Source organism: Salvelinus alpinus, chromosome 19, assembly GCF_045679555.1.
Source record: "Salvelinus alpinus chromosome 19, SLU_Salpinus.1, whole genome shotgun sequence".
Classification (NCBI taxonomy): Eukaryota; Metazoa; Chordata; class Actinopteri; order Salmoniformes; family Salmonidae; genus Salvelinus; species Salvelinus alpinus.
The window spans coordinates 15,817,540-15,837,970 of NC_092104.1; the positions used below are offsets into that span (position 1 = coordinate 15,817,540).

The 20,431-nt window shown below is 42.6% G+C and overlaps 1 pseudogene; it reads left to right on the plus strand.

The window, feature by feature from the left end:
* Positions 1-20,431, plus strand: part of LOC139546018 (F-box/LRR-repeat protein 17-like) — a 605,954-nt pseudogene that overhangs the window by 150,816 nt on the left and 434,707 nt on the right.

Genomic DNA, 20,431 nt, shown 5'->3' on the forward strand with positions numbered 1-20,431 from the left:
GTGTGCGCCTTCTCAAATGCAATTACACATATGTTAATGAGAGGAGAAGCCTGATGCTGTGCCTCATTATTAGATTAAACAGCAGATTAATTTATTTTCATGGTCTGACCGATCAACCGAGCTGTTTTGGTTTGACCTTCGCCACGCCGCTTTAGCGAAATATAATGATGCCAACAATTCATTATCATATTAGCATAGGCACTACCTGCAGGTAATTGGGGGAAGTGAACCCACGCTAGATAAGTGAACGTTATCCCTGCGTGTTCATTGAAGTTACTCTTCGTTAGAAAATCCGGTAAAGGTAAGCCAACAGGAGGTGCAGTATCTGTGTATGCGTGTATGGCTGTGTGTCACCTTAATCCCCAGTTCACTGGTCTCACCCCAGCACCATAGTAACTCCCTCTCTGTCTCTCTCTGTCCGTCTCCCCTCTCTGTCTCTCTCTGTCCGTCTCCCCTCTCTGTCTCTCTCTGTCCGTCTCCCCTCTCTGTCTCTCTGTCCGTCTCCCCTCTCTGTTTCTCTCTGTCCGTTGCCTCTCTCTGTCCTTCTCCCCTCTCTGTCTCTATCTGTCCGTCTCCCTTCTCTGTCTCTCTCTGTCCGTCTCCTCTCTCTGTCTGTCTCCCCTCTCTGTCTCTCTATCCGTCTCCCCTCTCTGTTTCTCTCTGTCCGTCTCCTCTCTCTGTCCGGCTACCCTCTCTGTTTCTCTCTGTCCGTCTCCCTTCTCTGTTTCTATCTGTCCGTCTCCTCTCTGTCCGTCTACCCTCTCTGTCTCTCTCTGTCCATCTCCCCTCTCTGTCTCTCTGTCCGTCTACCCTCTCTGTCTCTCTCTGTCCGTCTCCCCTCTCTGTCTCTCTCTGTCCATCTCTACGTCTCCGCTCTCTCTCCGTCTCCCCTCTCCTCTCTCTGTCTCTATCTGTCCGTCTCCCCTCTCTTCTCTCTGTCTCTATCTGTCCGTCTCCCCTCTCTGTCTCCCTCTGTCCGTCTCCTCTCTCTGATCGTCTACCCTATTACATTTACATTTAAGTCATTTAGCAGACGCTCTTATCCAGAGCTATCTGTCTCTCTGTCCGTCTCCCCTCTCTGTTTCTCTCTGTCCGTCTCCTCTCTCTGTCCGTCTACCCTCTCTGTCTCTCTCTGTCCGTCTCCCCTCTCTGTCTCTCTGTCCGTCTCCCCTCTCTGTCTCTCTCTGTCCATCTCTACGTCTCCGCTCTCTCTCCGTCTCCCCTCTCCTCTCTCTGTCTCTATCTGTCCGTCTCCCCTCTCTTCTCTCTGTCTCTATCTGTCCGTCTCCCCTTTCTGTCTCCCTCTGTCCGTCTCCTCTCTCTGATCGTCTACCCTATTACATTTACATTTAAGTCATTTAGCAGACGCTCTTATCCAGAGCTATCTGTCTCTCTGTCCGTCTCCCCTCTCTGTTTCTCTCTGTCCGTCTCCTCTCTCTGTTTGTCTACCCTCTCTGTTTCTCTCTGTCCGTCTGCCCTCTCTGTCTCTCTGTCCGTCTCCCCTCTCTGTCTCTCTCTGTCTGTGTCCTCTCTCTGTCTCTCTCTGCCCGTCTCCCCTCTCTGTCTCGCTCTGTCCGTCTCCCCTCTCTGTCTCTCTCTCTGTCCATCTCCACGTCTCCGCTCTCTGTCCGTCTCCCCTCTCCTCTCTCTGTCTCTCTCTGTCCATCTCCACTTTCTATCTCTCTCTGTCCGTCTCCCCTCTCTATCTGTCCATCTCCTCTCTCTGTCCGTCTCCCCTCTCTGTCCGTCTCCCCTCTCTCTGTCTCTATCTGTCCGTCTCATCTCTCTATCCGTCTCCCCTCTCTGTCCGTCTCCTCTCTCTGTCTCTCTCTGTCCGTCTCCCCTCTCTGTCTCTCTCTGTCTGTCTCCCCTCTCTGTCTCTACCTGTCCGTCTCCCCTCTCCGTCTCTCTCCTCTCTCTTTACGTCTCCCCTCTCTGTCTCTCTCTCTCTGTCCGTCTCCCCTCTCTGTCTCACTCTGTCCATCTCCATCTCCACGTCTCCGCACTCTGTCCGTCTCCCCTCTCCATCTGTCCATGTCTCCTCTCTCTCTTCCCGTCTCCCTTCCTTGTCTCTCTCTGCCGTATTCCCTCTCTGTCTCTCTCTGTCCATCACCCCCCTCTGTCTCTCTCTGTCTGTCTCCCCTCTCTGTCTCTCTCTGTTCGTCACCCCTCTCTGACTATCTCTGTCCGTCTGCCCTCTTTGTCTCTCTCTCTGTCCGTCTCCCCTCTCTGTCTCTCTCTGTCCATCTCCCCTCTCTATCTCTCTCTGTCCGTCTCCCTTCTCCGTCTCTCTCTATCTGTCCGTGTCCCCTCTCTGTCTCTATCTGTCCGTCTCCCCTCTCTGTCTCTCTCTGTCCATCTCCCCTTTCTGTCTCTCTCTGTCCGTCTCCCCTCTGTCTCTCTCTGTTCGTCTCCACCTCTCTCTCCCTCCTTTTTTTTCTCTCTCTCCCTCTCTGTCTCTCTCTGTCTCTCTCCCTCTCCGTCTCTCTCTGACTAATCTGCTGTGGTAATTTATCTGCGTTTAGACTTTAATTCCTCGTCTCATTCAGCCTCGTTCAGCAGCCATAGGAAATATTCCTTTGCTTGGAATCGTTGCATTTCTTATGACTCAGAGGACCTCTTCCCTCGTTCCATCTCTCCCCTCTCCTGGCTCGTTCTGTCTTTTTTCACACTCGTTCCTATCAGTGACGCTCTTACTAACGCTCCCGAGTTATCAGGAAAAGTCCGTTACTTCTCTCCTATTGGTCTCTATTAATTTACCTTTAATAGTCTTTTTAGCCACTTCTGAGAAATTATCTTGCGAGCGGGAATCAATTTAAGTAGAATTTTTATCAAGTGAGCTGCCAATCCAAGTAGCTCATCACAAGGGTTTAGAGTTGAATAGAATGTTAAGTGAAATTTAAGTGAAATATGTGAACTATGCTCAATTTGGATACCAAAGTCTTGTGGTGAACAGCATTTCAGGGCCATGGGAACTTTGTCTGTGTTAACGCTGTATTGTGACGTACAACCTTGTTCCTTGTTTAGTTGACAGAGCTTGTGTAGTGTCAATGGGTATGTTGATGTTGGTTGTCATATGCCAAGGCATGGTAATGCATACAGGATACGTTTTTTTGGTGTGTGTTTGTTTGTGTGTATGTGTGTTCGTTTGTGTGTATGTTTGTTCGTTTGTGTGTATGTGTGTTTGTTTGTGTGTATGTGTGTTTGTTTGTGTGTATGTATGTTTGTTTGTTTGTGTGTATGTGTGTTCGTTTGTGTGTATGTATGTTTGTTTGTGTGTATGTGTGTTTGTTTGTGTGTATGTGTGTTTGTTTGTATGTATGTATGTTTGTTTGTGTGTATGTGTGTTCGTTTGTGTGTATGTGTGTTGGTTTGTGTATATGTGTGTTTGTTTGTGTGTATGTGTGTTTGTTTGTGTATATGTGTGTTTGTTTGTGTGCATGTGTGTTTGTGTGTATGTGTGTTTGTTTGTGTGTATGTGTGTTTGTTTGTGTGCATGTGTGTTTGTGTGTATGTGTGTTTGTATGTATGTGTGTTTGTTCGTGTGTATGTGTGTTTGTGTATATGTGTGTTTGTGTGTATGTGTGTTTGTTTGTATGTATGTGTGTTTGTTTGTTTGTGTACATGTGTGTTTGTTTGTGTGTATGTGTGTTTGTTTGTATGAATGTGTGTTTGTTTGTGTGTATATGTGTTTGTTTGTGTGTATGTGTGTTTGTTTGTGTGTATGTGTGTTTGTTTGTGTGTATGTGTGTTTGTTTGTGTGTATGTGTGTTTGTTTGTGTGTATGTGTATTTGTGTTGTGTGTATGTGTGTTTGTTTGTATGTATGTGTGTTTGTTTGTGCACATGTGTGTTTGTTTGTATGTGTGTTTATTTGTTTGTGTGTATATGTGTGTTTGTGTGTATGTATGTATGTGTGTATGTATGTATGTGTGTATGTATGTGTGTGAGTATGTGTGTATGTATGTGTATGTATGTATGTGTGTATGTATGTATGTGTGTATGTATGTGTGTGAGTATGTGTGTATGTATGTGTATGTGTGTGTGTGAGTGGGTATGTGTGTATGTGTGTATGTGTGTATGTGTGTGTGTGTGTGTGTGTGTGTGTATGTATGTATGTGTGTGTGTGAGTGGGTATGTGTGTGTGTATGTATGTGTGTGTGTGAGTGGGTATGCGTGTATGTGTGTTTGTGTGTTTGTATGTATGTATGTGTGTGAGTGTGAGTGGGTATGTGTGTATGTGTGTTTGTGTGTTTGTTTGTATGTGTGTATGTATGTGTGTGAGTGGGTATGTGTGTATGTGTGTTTGTGTGTTTGTGTGTATGTGTGTATGTATGTGTGTGAGTGGGTATGTGTGTTTGTGTGTTTGTGTGTATGTATGTATGTATGTGAGTGTGAGTGGGTATGTGTGTATGTGTGTTTGTGTGTTTATTTGTATGTGTGTATGTATGTATGTGAGTGGGTATGTGTGTTTGTGTGTATGTATGTATGTGTGTGAGTGTGAGTGGGTATGTGTGTATTTGTGTGAGTGTGAGTGGGTATGTGTGTTTGTGTGTTTGTGTGTTTGTGTGTTTGTTTGTATGTGTGTATGTATGTATGTATGTATGTATGTATGTATGTATGTATGTATGTATGTATGTATGTATGTATGTATGTATGTATGTATGTATGTATGTATGTATGTATGTATGTATGTATGTATGTATGTATGTATGTATGTGTGTGAGTGTGTGAGTGTGTGTGTATGTGTGTTTGTGAGTATGTGTGTATGTATATGTGTGAGTATGTGTGTATGTATATGTGTGTGAGTATGTGTGTATGTGTGTTTGTGTGTATGTATGTGTGTGTGTGTGTGTGAGTGGGTATGTGTGTTTGTGTGTATGTATGTATGTATGTGTGTGAGTATGTATGAGTGTGAGTATGTACTGTATGTATGTATGTATGTATGTATGTATGTATGTATGTATGTATGTATGTATGTATGTATGTATGTATGTATGTATGTATGTATGTATGTATGTATGTATGTATGTATGTATGTATGCATGTATGCATGCATGTATGCATGCATGCATGCATGCATGCATGCATGCATGTATGTATGTATGTATGTATGTATGTATGTATGTATGTATGTATGTATGTATGTATGTATGTATGTATGTATGTGTGTGAGTATGTATGTATATATATGTATGTGAGTATGCGTGCATCTTTCCCAGTGGCTTCACCAGTGTAGTTTTTCCACTCCGGTCCGCTTTGGGGATCCTTTACTAGATTCATTGTTTCCTTAATATGTATAGTGTGTGTGTGTCTGTGTGTGTCTGTGTGTCTGTGTGTCCGTGTGTGTGTGTGTTAACCTCTGAGATTAATCCGTCTTCTCTTTGGGGTCGAGGGGTCACTCTTGAGGAAGGTCGGGGGTCGGACCACAGAGGTGGAGCTGTAATGGATGAGGTGTGTGTGAGGTTGGACCAACACAGCTGGAGTTTGACCCTTTTGTTCTAGTGACTGTGTGAACGTGTCTGTGTTCTAGTGACTGTGTGAACGTGTCTGTGTTCTAGTGACTGTGTGAACGTGTCTGTGTTCTAGTGACTGTGTGATTGTGTCTGTGTTCTAGTGACTGTGTGAATGTGTCTGTGTTCTAGTGACTGTGTGAACGTGTCTGTGTTCTAGTGACTGTGTGAACGTGTCTGTGTTCTAGTGACGGTGTGAACATGTCTGTGTTCTAGTGACTGTGTGAACGTGTCTGTGTTCTAGTGAACGTGTTCTAGTGACTGTGTGAATGTGTCTGTGTTCTAGTGACTGTGTGAACGTGTCTGTATTCTAGTGAACGTGTCTGTGTTCTAGTGACTGCGTGAATGTGTCTGTGTTCTAGTTACTGTGTGAACGTGTCTGATTTCTAGTGAATGTGTCTGTGTTCTAGTGACTGTGTGAACTTGTCTGTGTTCTTGTGACTGTGTCTGTGTTCTAGTGACTGTGTGAACGGGTCTGTGTTCTAGTGAATGTGTCTGTGTTCTAGTGACTGTGTGAACGTGTCTGTGTTCTAGTGACTGTGTGAACGTGTCTGTGTTCTAGTGACTGTGTGAACGTGTCTGTGTTCTAGTGACTGTGTGAAGGTGGCTGTGTTCTAGTGACTGTGTGAATGTGTCTGTGTTCTAGTGACTGTGTGAATGTGTCTGTGTTCTAGTGACTGTGTGAATGTGTCTTTGTTCTAGTGACTTTGTGAATGTGTCTTTGTTCTAGTGACTGTGTGAATGTGTCTGTGTTCTAGTGACTGTGTGAATGTGTCTGTGTTCTAGTGACTGTGTGAATGTGTCTGTGTTCTAGTGACTGTGTGAATGTGTCTTTGTTCTAGTGACTGTGTGAATGTGTCTGTGTTCTAGTGACTGTGTGAATGTGTCTGCGTGTATTAATCAAACACTGTGAAAAACAACAGATTTCCTTCACTCTGCTTTCTCTTTCTCTCTCTTTGACCTATAGCAGCCTAGACCTCAATCTGCTTCACACTTCCTTTGAAAGCTGAGACGCAGTGAGACCATCCCCTCCCCACATCTAACAGTGTCATTATCAATGTAGAGGGAGAAAACACACTGATAGCCTTCCATTACACTGACCCCTCCAACCCTGTCTGCATATGCTTCTAATAGAACATCAACACAACTCTCTCTTGTTTGTCTGTCTGTCTGTCAAACACACTGCAGTCATTTGGAAGTCCCTAACTCACGGCTGTCTGTATCAAACTCAGTCAGAGTGGTGTTCAGGACCAGAACGCCTTCACTTCGCTGCCTTAGATGTCTCATTGATGGGCTCCACTTTCCTCACAATGGCCTCATATTTGAGCTGGGACTATAAACCAAAAATAATGTCTCAGTGATGGGCTCCACTTTCCCTACAATGGCCTCATATTAGAGCTAGGACGATAAACCGAAAATAATGCCTCAATGATGAGCTCCACTTTCCCCACAATGGCCTCATATTAGAGCTAGGACGATAACCCACCATTTATCGAGGACATATTTCTGATATCGATAATAACCATCAGTAGCCAGTTTACTAGAGGAATGTGAAGTTTGAAAGAAATAGGCCTAAGCCTGCTAATATTGCTATTGCTAACAGGACAATCGAATCTCCGAGCTGAGAAAGTAAAAATCTGTTGTTCTGCCCCTGAACAAGGCAGTTAACCCTCTGTTCCCCGGTAGGCCGTCATTGTAAATAAGTTCTTAAACTACTACTATGTTCAATGTTATCAATTTTGTTTACCTTTATTTAACTAGCCAAGTCAGTTAAGGACACAGCAACAGATGTTTTACCTTGTCGGCTTTGGGATTAGAACCAGGGACTTTTCGGTTACTGGCCCAATGCTCTAACCACCAGGTTACCTGCCTCCTCACATGTCACATCGGTCTCACATCAGCCTCCCCAGTGCTGCAGAATGTGGAGTGTGGAATGCCTTTGTGTGTGAGACTTCGCGCCTTCAGGAAAGTCAGAGCCAGAGACAAAACAAAAGGTCTAATTCTAGAATGTGTCAGAAAGGAGCCATGCTGGAGACAATAATAGATGTCCTTTTGTTTTGAGATGACGTGTCTCTGGTATTAATTTGAGCCTTGAAAGAAAAGTTATTTTAAAGTGAGTCGGCCCGTCAAAGAACATTTAGGCTGAGCGATGGTTGGTGAGGAGGAGATTTTACGGTTCTGTTACAGCCTCATAATATTCTGGTATTTACCAAGAAATGTGGTAGCAATGGGCAGGCTCTGGTGCTTGATTGACTTACAATTGATTTAATTAACTGGAATTGTGTGTGTGTGTGTGTTAGAGAGGGAAACAGAGACACACACACACATGCACAAAGAACAAGACTGTTAGGCAGGAAGGCATCCACGCATGTAGGACTCCCCTTCTCTGGGGTTGGTGGAAGCCTCTGGTCCCTTCTCCGGGCCTGGCTTCACGAGGGGGCAAAAGTGCCCTGAGTTGAAACTTGTTCCCCCTCAGTTTTCGTTTTATGTCCCTATAAAAAAATTGCTAAAATGTTCAAATGATTGACTGACAGGTTGACGCAAAATCTGTATCTCCGCTGCGCTGGGGGCTATTGAGGGCTATTGAAGCAACCGGGGCGGTTAGGAATAACTCCTTTGTGTTTCCATAAAAGCCGGGAAAAATGCTCCGTACAAATATTTGGTTTTGATTTATAAGGGCGGGTCAAGTTTACCGTTGAAGCTGCTTCACTCAACTCTGCCTCACGCCCAACAACCTCATAGTTTAGTTAGCTTCTTAGCTGGCTGTAAAAAGCGTTATTAGCCTTAGCCTATTTAGCTAGCTCGAACCAGTTAATCTGCCACGATGGATAGTAGAAATTGGCTTCGCCAAAATACCCAAAGCAAAAGGAGTTAGTAAGATATATGGAATCGTTTTAAGAAGGATCATTTTGCTATTTGGTTTTGAATTTTAAGACCCCTTGAAGTATAAAAAACAACAACATATACAACCATTTTATTTGATGAACAATTGTATTTGGCCGTACTGCTATTAGCCCATACAAACACATTGAATAACAGATTCACTACATAGAACAACAGATAGTCCCTCAAAAAATCTAAAGGAAATTTGTTCTGAAGTGTCTGTTCTATATCTGAGAGATACTGTATAAGAAAGATCAGGAAACATTTGTTTTGTTTTTTCACATGGTTTTAGCCCCTTGTTTTTGGCACTAAACAGTCTGCACACAGTGCATTCAGAAAGTGCTCAGACCCTTTGACTTTTCCCACATTTTGTTACGTTACAGTCTTATTCTAAAATGGATTAAATTGTCTTTTCTGTCACCAATCTACACCCAATACCCCATAATGACAAAGTAAAAACAAAAACGAAGTATTCACACCCTTTACTCAGTACTATGTTGGAGCACCTTTGGCAGTGATTACAGCCTTGAGTCTTTTTGGGTATGACGCTACAAGCTTGGCACACCTGCATTTGGGGTGTTTCTCCCATTCGTTTCTGCAGATCCTCTCAAGCTCTGTCAGCTTAGCACAGCTATTTTCAGGTCTCTCAAGAGATGTTCGATTGGGTTCAATTCCAGGCTTTGGCTGGGCCACTCAAGGACATTCAGACACTTCTCCCAAAGCCACTCCTGCGTTGTCTTGGCTGTGTGCTTAGGGTTGTTGCCCTTTTGGAAGGTGAACCTTCGCCCCAGTCTGAGATCCTGAGCACTCTTGAGCAGGTTTTCATGAAGGATCTCTCTGTACTTTGCTCTGTTCATCTTTCCCTCGATCCTGACTAGTCTACCAGTCACTGCTGCTGAAAAACATCCCCACAGCATGATGCTGCCACCACCATGCTTCACCATAGGGATTGTGCCAGGTTTACTCCAGACTTGATGCTTGGCTTTCAGGCCAAAGAGTTCAATCTTGGTTTCATCAGACCAGAGAATCTTGTATGTCATGGTCTGAGAGTCCTTTAGGCTGTCATGTGATTTTCACTGAGGAGTGGCTTCTGTCTGGTCACTCTACCACAAAGGCCTGATTGGTGGAGTGCTGCAGAGATGGTTCCTTCTGGAAAGTTCTCCCATCTCCACAGAGGAACTCTGGAGCTCTGTCAGTGGCCATCGGGTTCTTGGTCACCTCTCTGACCAAGGCCCTTCTCCCCCGATTACTCAGTTTGCCCGGGAGGCCAGCTCTAGGAAGTCTTGATGGTTCCAAACTTCTTCCATTTAAGAATGATGGAGGCCACTGTGTTCTTGGGGACCTTCAATGCTACAGAAATGTTTTGTTACCCTATCCCCAGGTCTGTGCCTCGACACAATCCTGTCTTGGAGCTCTATGGACAATTCCTTCGACCTCATGGCTTGGTTTTTGCTCTTACATGCACTGTCAACTGTGGAACCTTATATAGACAGGTGTGTGCCCTTCCAAATCGTGTCCAATCAATTGAATTTACCACAGGTTGACTCCAAACAAGTTGTAGAAACATCTCTAGGATGATCAATGGAAACAGGATGCACCTGAGCTAAATTTCATGTCTCATAGCAAAGGCTCCGAATACTTTTTAAAATATTTAATACATTTGCAAAAATGTATAAAAAACAGTTTTTTCTTTATCATTATGGGGTATTGTGTGCAGATTGATAAGGGGAAACAAATGAATTAATACATTTTAGAATAAGGCTGTAACGTAGAAAAATTTGGGAGAAGTCAAGCAGTCTGAATACTTTCTGAATGTGCTGTATATACTGTACTTCAGACAGGTCTTGTGAGGCCTGTGGGCGTCCTAGAACAAAACAACTGACATGCACGTGTTCGTGAGAGTCTCAGCTTTGCACAGCGGGTTCATATTAAACCGTTCGGACGCTACAGACAGAGGTTGGCAGATCAACCGTATCGACTTCAGATGAGGCCAATACACGTGTGGGGGTTGTAGAGCAAAACGGAAAACACCATCATGTTCGTGAGATCTCATCTTTCCATAGAGGGGTCATAATAGTTTGTCAGTCAAACCGTTCGGAAGCTACTTACGATTTTGTGTGAAGATTTTTGGGATGTCTCATGGTCTGACAAATACCGCTCTAGCTCTGTCACCTTTCACCGCAGATGTGGTGGATTGAGACTTATCCAATGCAAACAACATATCTCTAGCTTAAACTGGGGATTTTTAAAATTATGCCAATTAGATTTCCACGGGGGCGCTGACATCGACTTTGGGGTGTTAAGGAGGATCTTACAAGAAGATTTAGGGGAGAATGGAATTATGGATTACTCAGAAAGTTCCTCAGAGCATCAAGGAGGCTGCAACTCTTCTGAAAAGGTAAGAAATAATCTAGCTGGTTGGTTTTTGTCAAAATCTTGGTGATATAGCCAATAGCGTCATTTCAGCAGAAACCTAGAGTACAGAATGGCAAAATTACTTCCTTAGCCACCAGCCTAGATTTTCAACGACCTTCCTTTAGTGTTTAGTGTGCTGTCCATGGTGCTGAAAGAGCGCAGTGAAGATTTTGCGCCAACCTGTCACTTCTTGGTCAAAAGCACTCAATGGTTTTGGCATTTGAATTTCATGTTTATTGTGGTATAGCGTGATATAAGCAGAATTCAATATAATTCCAATGCAAGAACCCCCCCAAAATTCAGCCCCCTCACCTATTTCAACTGCCCCTTTAGTCACTTTATCCTGGTGCCTGGTCTGACTGGAACAGACAAATACACAATCAAAGTGAGCCCTGCGAGCCAACCCTTCACTCAAAGATAGCCCCAGAACACACACAGGACTGGGAGGGAGGGAGGGAGGGAGAGGAGACATGAGGGAGGGAGGGGAGAGGAGAGGGAATGAGGTAGGGGAGAGGGGAGGGAGGGAAGGTGAGGCGGGGATGGTGAAGAGGTAAAGAGAAGGAAGATGGGATGAATAATAATAATTGTATTCTCAGCCATGGGGTGGAGAGGGAGAATGATGTAGCAACAGGGTAAATGGAGAATGCATAATTTCGGGGTGCTTCAAGAACAATAATCCTTTCTGTCGTCCAACCTGGGTATTGAGGAAAGAGGTGGTGTAGAGAGATTGTGAGGGTGGGTGTGTGTGCATTCACAGGGGAGTGCTACTAAGTTAGAATACGCATAATACACAAGGTATGACTGCAATCCAAGCTTTGGTTTAGTTTCCGTAGCACTGTTTCCACATGCTAACGTTTTAGCATTTGTGGCACGTATCCCATTCAAGTTAAATTAATCCGAAAGTATCTCAAATTGATTGTGAAGCTCAACAAAGTCCCTTATAGATTTGATGTGTAAAAAAAGCTAATATCAGTCCCATGACTTCAATGGGATTTGTGCCACAAATGCTAAAATGTTATGTGGAAACTAAACCAAAGCATGGATTGCTGTCATACCTTGTCCAGAGACTGGTTACAGGGTAAGGAAACCAAATGTCAATTAGTCATTTGAGGGATAATTTGAGGGATCCCTTTGAAGGGATAACAGTATCCCTTCAAGGGTTAAAGATATTGTATTACCATATCTTCTCTGGCCTGTGAGCCAGATGTGGAATAAGCTCTACCCAGCACTAAGACTGACTGACTGAGGAATGAGTAAAGTAGGAGTGCAGAGGGTGTATGTGTTTTGTGTGTGTGTTATTTTGTGTGTTTGTGTGTGTGATGAGGGGGGTTATTGTATGCTACAGTGGGGAGAACAAGTATTTGATACACTGCCGATTTTGCAGGTTTTCCTACTTACAAAGCATGTAGAGGTCTGTCATTTTTATCATAGGTACACTTCAACTGCGAGAGACGGAATCTAAAACAAAAATCCAGAAAATCACATTGTATGATTTTTAAGTAATTAATTTGCATTTTATTGCATGACATAAGTATTTGATCACCTACCAACCAGTAAGAATTCCGGCTCTCACAGACCTGTTAGTTTTTCTTTAAGAAGCCCTCCTGTTCTCCACTCATTACCTGTATTAACTGCACCTGTTTGAACTCGTTACCTGTATAAAAGACACCTGTCCACACACTCAATCAAACAGACTCCAACCTCTCCACAATGGCCAAGACCAGAGAGCTGTGTAAGGACATCAGGGATAAATTGTAGACCTGTACAAGGCTGGGATGGGCTACAGGACAATAGGCAAGCAGCTTGGTGAGAAGGCAACAACTGTTGGCACAATTATTAGAAAATGGAAGAAGTTCAAGATGACGGTCAATCACCCTCGGTCTGGGGCTCCATGCAAGATCTCACCTCGTGGGGCATCAATGATCATGAGGAATGTGAGGGATCAGCCCAGAACTACACGGCAGGACCTGGTCAATAACCTGAAGAGAGCTGGGACCACAGTCTCAAAGAAAACCATTAGTAACACACTACGCCGTCATGGATTAAAATCCTGCAGCGCACGCAAGGTCCCCCTGCTCAAGCCAGCGCATGTCCAGGCCCGTCTGAAGTTTGCCAATGACCATCTGGATGATCCAGAGGAGGAATGGGAGAAGGTCATGTGGTCTGATGAGACAAAAATAGAGCTTTTTGCTCTAAACTCCACTCGCCGTGTTTGGAGGAATAGAAGGATGAGTACAACCCCAAGAACACCATCCCAACCGTGAAGCATGGAGGTGGAAACATCATTCTTTGGGGCTGCTTTTCTGCAAAGGGGACAGGACGACTGCACCGTATTGAGGGGAGGATGGATGGGGCCATGTATCGCGAGATCTTGACCAACAACCTCCTTCCCTCAGTAAGAGCATTGAAGATGGGTCGTGGCTGGGTCTTCCAGCATGACAACGACCCGAAACACACAGCCAGGGCAACTAAGGAGTGGCTCCGTAAGAAGCATCTCAAGGTCCTGGAGTGGCCTAGCCAGTCTCCAGACCTGAACCCAATAGAAAATCTTTGGAGGGAGCCGAAAGTCCGTATTGCCCAGCGACAGCCCCGAAACCTGAAGGATCTGGAGAAGGTCTGTATGGAGGAGTGGGCCAAAATCCCTGCTGCAGTGTGTGCAAACCTGGTCAAGAACTACAGGAAACGTATGATCTCTGTAATTGCAAACTAAGGTTTCTGTACCAAATATTCAGTTCTGCTTTTCTGATGTATCAAATACTTATGTCATGCAATAAAATGCAAATTAATTACTTAAAAATCATACAATGTGATTTTCTGGATTTTTGTTTTAGATTCCTTCTCTCACAGTTGAAGTGTACCTATGATAAAAATTACAGACCTCTACATGCTTTGTAAGTAGGAAAACCTGCAAAATCGTCAGTGTATCAAATACTTGTTCTCCCCACTGTATGTGGGTGCAGGGTTGGGGTTGTGGTGGTTGTTTATTTCATCATGTTTTGATGTGTGTTTGTGTGTGTGTGCAGAATGAGACCTATCTGTATTTGTGACGTTATGTATCTGTATAGTCTGAGTGTCAGTGGGGCGGGATGCTTTGAGACTGTGTGATGTCTCCTCCTGTTAAGCCTTGGGGCCTCATTTATAACCGTTGCGGAAATGTTACTCTAAATTTCTGCGTGCGCCATTTCTGATAAGTCTGCGCACGTACGAATCAATTGAGATTCATGAACTTTGCACCCGCCATACATACGCATGTTTTCCGTTATAAATCTGGCCTTGTCGTAAACCTGCCCGCATGAACGAGCGTTAAAACTCCTACTAGAAAACACCCTTTTATGGTGACTAAATCTGGCCTTGTCGTAAACCTGCCCGCATGAACGAGCGTTAAAACTCCTACTAGAAAACACCCTTTTATGGTGACTATTAGCATTACGCCACGGCATGTAAAAGACTAATTGTTGTTCAATATTTAGTTTATCAGTAGATTATTGGGTTTCTATGTCCTGCCTTGGTACAGGGCTCCCGAGTGACGCAGCGGTCTAAGGCCCTGCATCTCAGTGTAAGAGGCGTCACTACATTCCCTGGTTCGAATCCAGGCTGTATCACATCCGGCCATGATTGGGAGTCCCATAGGGCAGCGCACAATTGGCCCAGCGTCGTCCGTGTTTGGCCGTGGTAGGCCATCATTGTAAATAATAATTTGTTCTTAACTTACTTGCCTAGTTAAATAAAGGTCACATCTCAAAATAGGGCTACTTAATGTTAGAACCCCCTCTTCCAAGGCAGTTCTAGTCAATTAACTAATCACTGATCATAATCTTGATGTGATTGGCCTGACTGAAACATGGTTTAAGCCTGATGAATTTACTATGGTAAATGAGGCCACACTAGTGACCATATCCCCCGCGCATCCTGCAAAGGCGGAGGTGTTACGATAGCAAATTTCAATTTACAAAAAAAACTACTGCGTTTTCGTCATTTGAGCTTCTAGTCATGAAATCTATGCAGCCTACTCAATCACTTTTTTATAGCTACTGTTTACAGGCCTCCTGGGCAATATACAGCGTCCCTCACTGAGTTCCCTGAATTCCTATCGGACCTGGAAGTCATGGCAGATAATATATTTTTGGTGAATTTAATATTCACATGGAAAAGTCCACAGACCAACTCCAAAAGGCTTTCGGAGCCATCATCAACTCAGTGGGTTTTGTCCAACATGTCTCCGGACCTGCTCAATGCCACAGTCATACTCTGGACCTAGTTTTGTCCTATGGAATAAATGTTGTGGATGTTAATGTTTTTCCTCATAATCCTGGACAATCGGACCACCATTTTATTATGTTTGCAATCGCAATAAATAATCTGCTCAGACCCCAACCAAGGATCATCAAAAGTCGTGCTATAAATTCTCGGACAACCCAAATATTCCTAGATGCCCTTCCTTCCCTCCACCTACCCAAGGACGTCAGAGTACAACAATCAGTTAACCATCTAACTGAGGAACTCAATTTAACCTTGCGTAATACCCTAGATGCAGTCGCACCCCTAAAAACAAAAAACATTTGTCATAAGAAACTAGCTCCCTGGTAAACAGAAAATAACCGAGCTCTGAAGCAAGCTTCCAGAAAATTGGAACGGAAATGGCGCTACACCAAACTGGAAGTCTTCCGACTAGCTTGGAAAGACAGTACCGTGCTGTATCGAAGAGCCCTCACTGCTGCTCAATCATCCTATTTTTCCAACTTAATTGAGGAAAATAACAACAATCCAAAATGTATTCTTGATACTGTTGCAAAGTTAACTAAAAAACAGCATTCCCCAAGAGAGGATGTCTTTCACTTCAGCAGTGATACATTTATGAACTTCTTTGACAAAAGATCATGATCATTAGAAAGCAAATTACGGACTTCTCTTTAAATCTGCGTATTCCTCCAAAGGATCAAGGGAGACACTCAAGTTTTTTAATATTATATCTCTTGACAAATTGGTGGAAATAATTATCCTCTAAACCTTCAAGCTGCATACTGGATCCTATTCCAACTAAACTACTGAAAGAGCTGATTCCTGTGCTTGGCCCTCCTATGTTGAACATAATAAACGGCTCTCTATCCACCGGATGTGTACCAAACTCACTAAAAGTGGCAGTAATAAAGCCTCACTTGAAAAAGCCAAACCTTGACCCAGAAAATATAAAAAACTATCGGCCTATATCGAATCTCCCATTCCTCTCAAACAATTTTTAAAATTCTGTTGCGCAGCAACTCACTGCCTTCGTGAAGACAAACAATGTATACGAAATGCTTCAGTCTGGTTTTAGACCCCAACATAGCACTGAAGCTGCACTTGTGAAGGTGCTAAATGAACTTTTAATGGCTCTGCATCTGTCCTCATGCTCCTAGGCCTTAGTGCTGCTTTTGATACCATATATCACCACATTCTTTTGGAGAGATTGGAAACCCAAATTGGTCTACACGGACAAGTTCTGGCCTGGTTTAGATCGTATTTGTTGGAAAGATATCAGTTTGTCTCTGTAGATGGTTTGTCCTCTTATAAATCAACTGTACATTTTCGTGTTCCTCAAGGCTCCGTTTTAGGACCACTATTGATTTCACAATATATTTGACCTCTTGGTGATTCGGAAACATAATGTTAACATTCCCTGCTAAGCGGACGACACACAGCTGTACATTTTGATGAAACATGGTGAAGCCCCAAAATTGCCCTCACTGGAAGTCTGTGTTTCAGACATAAGGAAGTGGATGGCTGCAAACGTTCTACTTTTAAACTCGGACAAAACAGAGATCCTAGTTTTAGGTCCCAAGAAACAAAGAGATCTTCTGTTGAATCTGACAATTAATCTTGATGGTTGTACAGTCGTCTCAAATAAAGCTGTGAAGGACCTCGGAGTTACTCTGGACCCTGATCTCTCTTTTGACGAACATATCAAGACTGTTTCTTGGACAGCTTTTTTCCATCTAGGTAACATTGCAAAAATTATGCAGAAAAATTAATCCATGCTTTTGTCACTTCTAGGTTAGACTACTGCAATGCTCTACTTTCTGGCTAACCGGATAAAGCACGAAATAAACTTCAGTTAGTGCTAAACACGGCTGTTGGAATCTTGACTAGAACCAAAAAATGTGATCATATTACTCCAGTGCTAGCCTCTCTACACTGGCTTCCTGTTAAGGCATGGGCTGATTTCAAGGTTTTACTGCTAACCTACAAAGCATTACATGGGCTTGCTCCTACCTATCTTTCCGATTTGGTCCTGCCGTACATACCTACACGTACACTATGGTCACAAGACGTAGACCTCCTTACTGTCCCTAGAATTTCTAAGCAAACAGCTGGAGGCAGGGCTTTCTCCTATAGAGCTCCATTTTTATGGAATGGTCTGCCTATCCATGTGAGAGGCGCAGACTTGGTCAGCTTGGATGAATAAGGTGCCCAGAGTAAACTGCCTGTTACTGAGGCCCAGAAGTTATTAGTAGATATGGATAGAAAACACTCTGAAGTTTCTAAAACTGTTTAAATGATGTCTGTGAGTATACCAGAACTCATATGGCAGGCAAAAACCTGAGAAAAATTCCAACCAGGAAGTGTGAAATCTGAGGTTTGTAGGTTTTTCAAGTCTTTGCCTATCCAATATACAGTGTAAAATTTGGTCCGATTGCACTTCCTAAGGCTTCCACTAGATGTCAACAGTCTTTAGAACTGTGAAGGGGGAGCGAATAAGAGCTGTTTGACTAAGAGGTCTGGTAGAATGCCATGAGCTAAGTCATGCTCTCACACTGTGAGAGTGAGCTGCGTTCCTTTTCATTTCAAAATACAAAGGAATTGTCCGGTTGGAATATTATTGAAGATTTATAATAAAAACATCCTAAGATTGATTCTATACATCGTTTGACATGTTTCTACGAACTGTAATGGAACTTTTTGACTTTTCGTCTGGACTAAACGTGCAAACAAAAAGGAGGTATTTGGACATAAATGATGGACTTTATCGAACAAAACAAACATTTATTGTGGAACTGGGATTCCTGGGAGTGCATTCCGATGAAGATCATCAAAGGTAAGTGAATATTTATAATGCTATTTCTGACTTCTGTTGACTCTGAGCGCTGTACTGAGCGCTGTACTCAGATTATTGCATGGTGTGCTTTTTCCGTAAAGCTTTTTTGAAATCTGACACAGCGGTTGCATTATATCATATAATCAAATGTTCATGAAATCACAAGTCCAAGACACCAAATGAAAGATACAGATCTTGTGAATCCAGCCATCATTTCCGATTTTTTTAATGTTTTACAGGGAAGACAAAATATGTATTTCTATTAGCTAACCAACATAGCAAAAGACACAACTTTTTTTTGTCCACCATTTTTTTCCTGCATCAGTAGCTATCACTAATTCGACTAAATAAAGATATATATATAGCCACTAACCAAGAAACAACTTCATAAGATGACAGTCTGATAACATATTTATGGTATAGGATATGTTTTTTTAGAAAAATGTGCATTTTTCAGGTATAAATCACAGTTGTACATTGCAGCTGCAATCTGAAATAGCGTTGGAAGCAGCCGGAATAATTACAGAGACCGACGTCAATTACCAAAATACTCATCCTAAAACATTTCAGAAAAATACACAGCCTACAGCAATCGAAAGACACAGATCTTGTGAATCCAGACAATATTTCAGATTTTCTAAGTGTTTTACAGGGAAGACACAATATGTAAATCTATTAGCTAACCACGATAGCAAAAGACACAACTTTTTTTCTCCACCATTTTTTTCCTGCATCAGTAGCTATCACTAATTCGACTAAATAAAGATATATATAGCCACTAACCAAGAAACAACTTCATAAGATGACAGTCTGATAACATATTTATGGTATAGGATATGTTTTTTTAGAAAAATGTGCATTTTTCAGGTATAAATCACAGTTGTACATTGCAGCTGCAATCTGAAATAGCGTTGGAAGCAGCCGGAATAATTACAGAGACCGACGTCAATTACCAAAATACTCATCCTAAAACATTTCTGAAAAATACACAGCCTACAGCAATCGAAAGACACAGATCTTGTGAATCCAGACAATATTTCAGATTTTCTAAGTGTTTTACAGCGAAAACACAATATATCGTTATATTAGCATACCACATGAGCTAACATCACCCAAGCATTAAATCAAGGCAAAGGGGGCGATAACGTTATCGCCACCAAAATATATTAATTTTTTCACTAACCTTCTCAGAATTCTTCAGATGACAGTCCTGTAACATCATATTACACAATGCATATAGAGTTTGTTCGAAAATGTGCATATTTAGCCACAAAGATCGTGGTTATACAATGAGAAAAGTAGCTAAACTGGGCAGAAAATGTCGGGCGCCATCTTGGAGAGTGACTTAGTCTAATCATTAAATAATCATAAACTTGACTAAAAAATACAGCGTGGACAGCATTTGAAAGACAAATTAGTTCTTAATGCAATCGCTGAATTACATTTTTAAAATTAACCTTACAGCGCAATACAAGTTGCGCCAAAGCGAAGCTACCCCCCAAAAAATGGCAGCTTATGCGTTTAACATTTTTCAACAGAACAACGATTTATCAGCATAAATAGTTCTTACTATTAGCTGAGCTTCCATCAGAATCTTGGGCAATGTGTCCTTTCTCCGGTCTAATCGTCTTTTGGTCGAAAGATGTCCTCTTGTCCTGTCGAAATGGCCACTAACGTTCGGCATGTACAGGGAAAGTGTCCAACTCTTGAAAGTGCGTCACAAAGAAATGCCAGAAAATCGCAATAAACTGATATAAACTGAAATAATTCGGTTCAAAATAACAAGATTATGATGTCTTTAAAGCTTATATCGAATAAAAACATGACCGGAATTATCTAAGGAGCTAAAACCAGAGCTTCCACAACGATACGCAAAGCTCCTCTTTGCGCCCGAGCGAAGATCCAAAAGATTGGCCACCGTGATTCCAATTCAATTTATAACCTTTGGGGACTACGCAGAGAGTCCATTTCAAGTCTCCCTATTCGCTGACACCCAGGGGAAGGTGTATGCAGTGCATCTCAACCAATAGAGGACAGGCAAATTAATACACAGGTCTCAGAACAGCCAGTACAATTCTGAATTCTGACATACACATAGGACAATTGCTCTAAGTCGAGTTCTGTTTCACCCACAGACATAATTCAAACGGGTTTAGAAACTAGAGAGTGTTTTCTATCCAATAGTAATAATAATATGCATATTGTACGAGCAAGAATTGAGTACGAGGCAGTTTAATTTGGAGACGAATTTGGACTATGTCGAAATGGCACCCCCCTAGTGGCAAGGAGAAGTATATATTTAATTCCATGCATAACACTTGTATTTTCATCAACATTTATGATGAGTATTTCTGTAAATAAATGTGGCTCTCTGCAAAATCACCGGATGTTTAGGAAGCAAAACATTACTGAACATAACGCGCCAATATAAACTGAGATTTTTGGATATAAATATGAACTTTATTGAACAAAACATACATGTATTGTGTAACATGAAGTCCTATGAGTGTCATCTGATGAAAATCATCAAAGGTTAGTGATTCATTTTA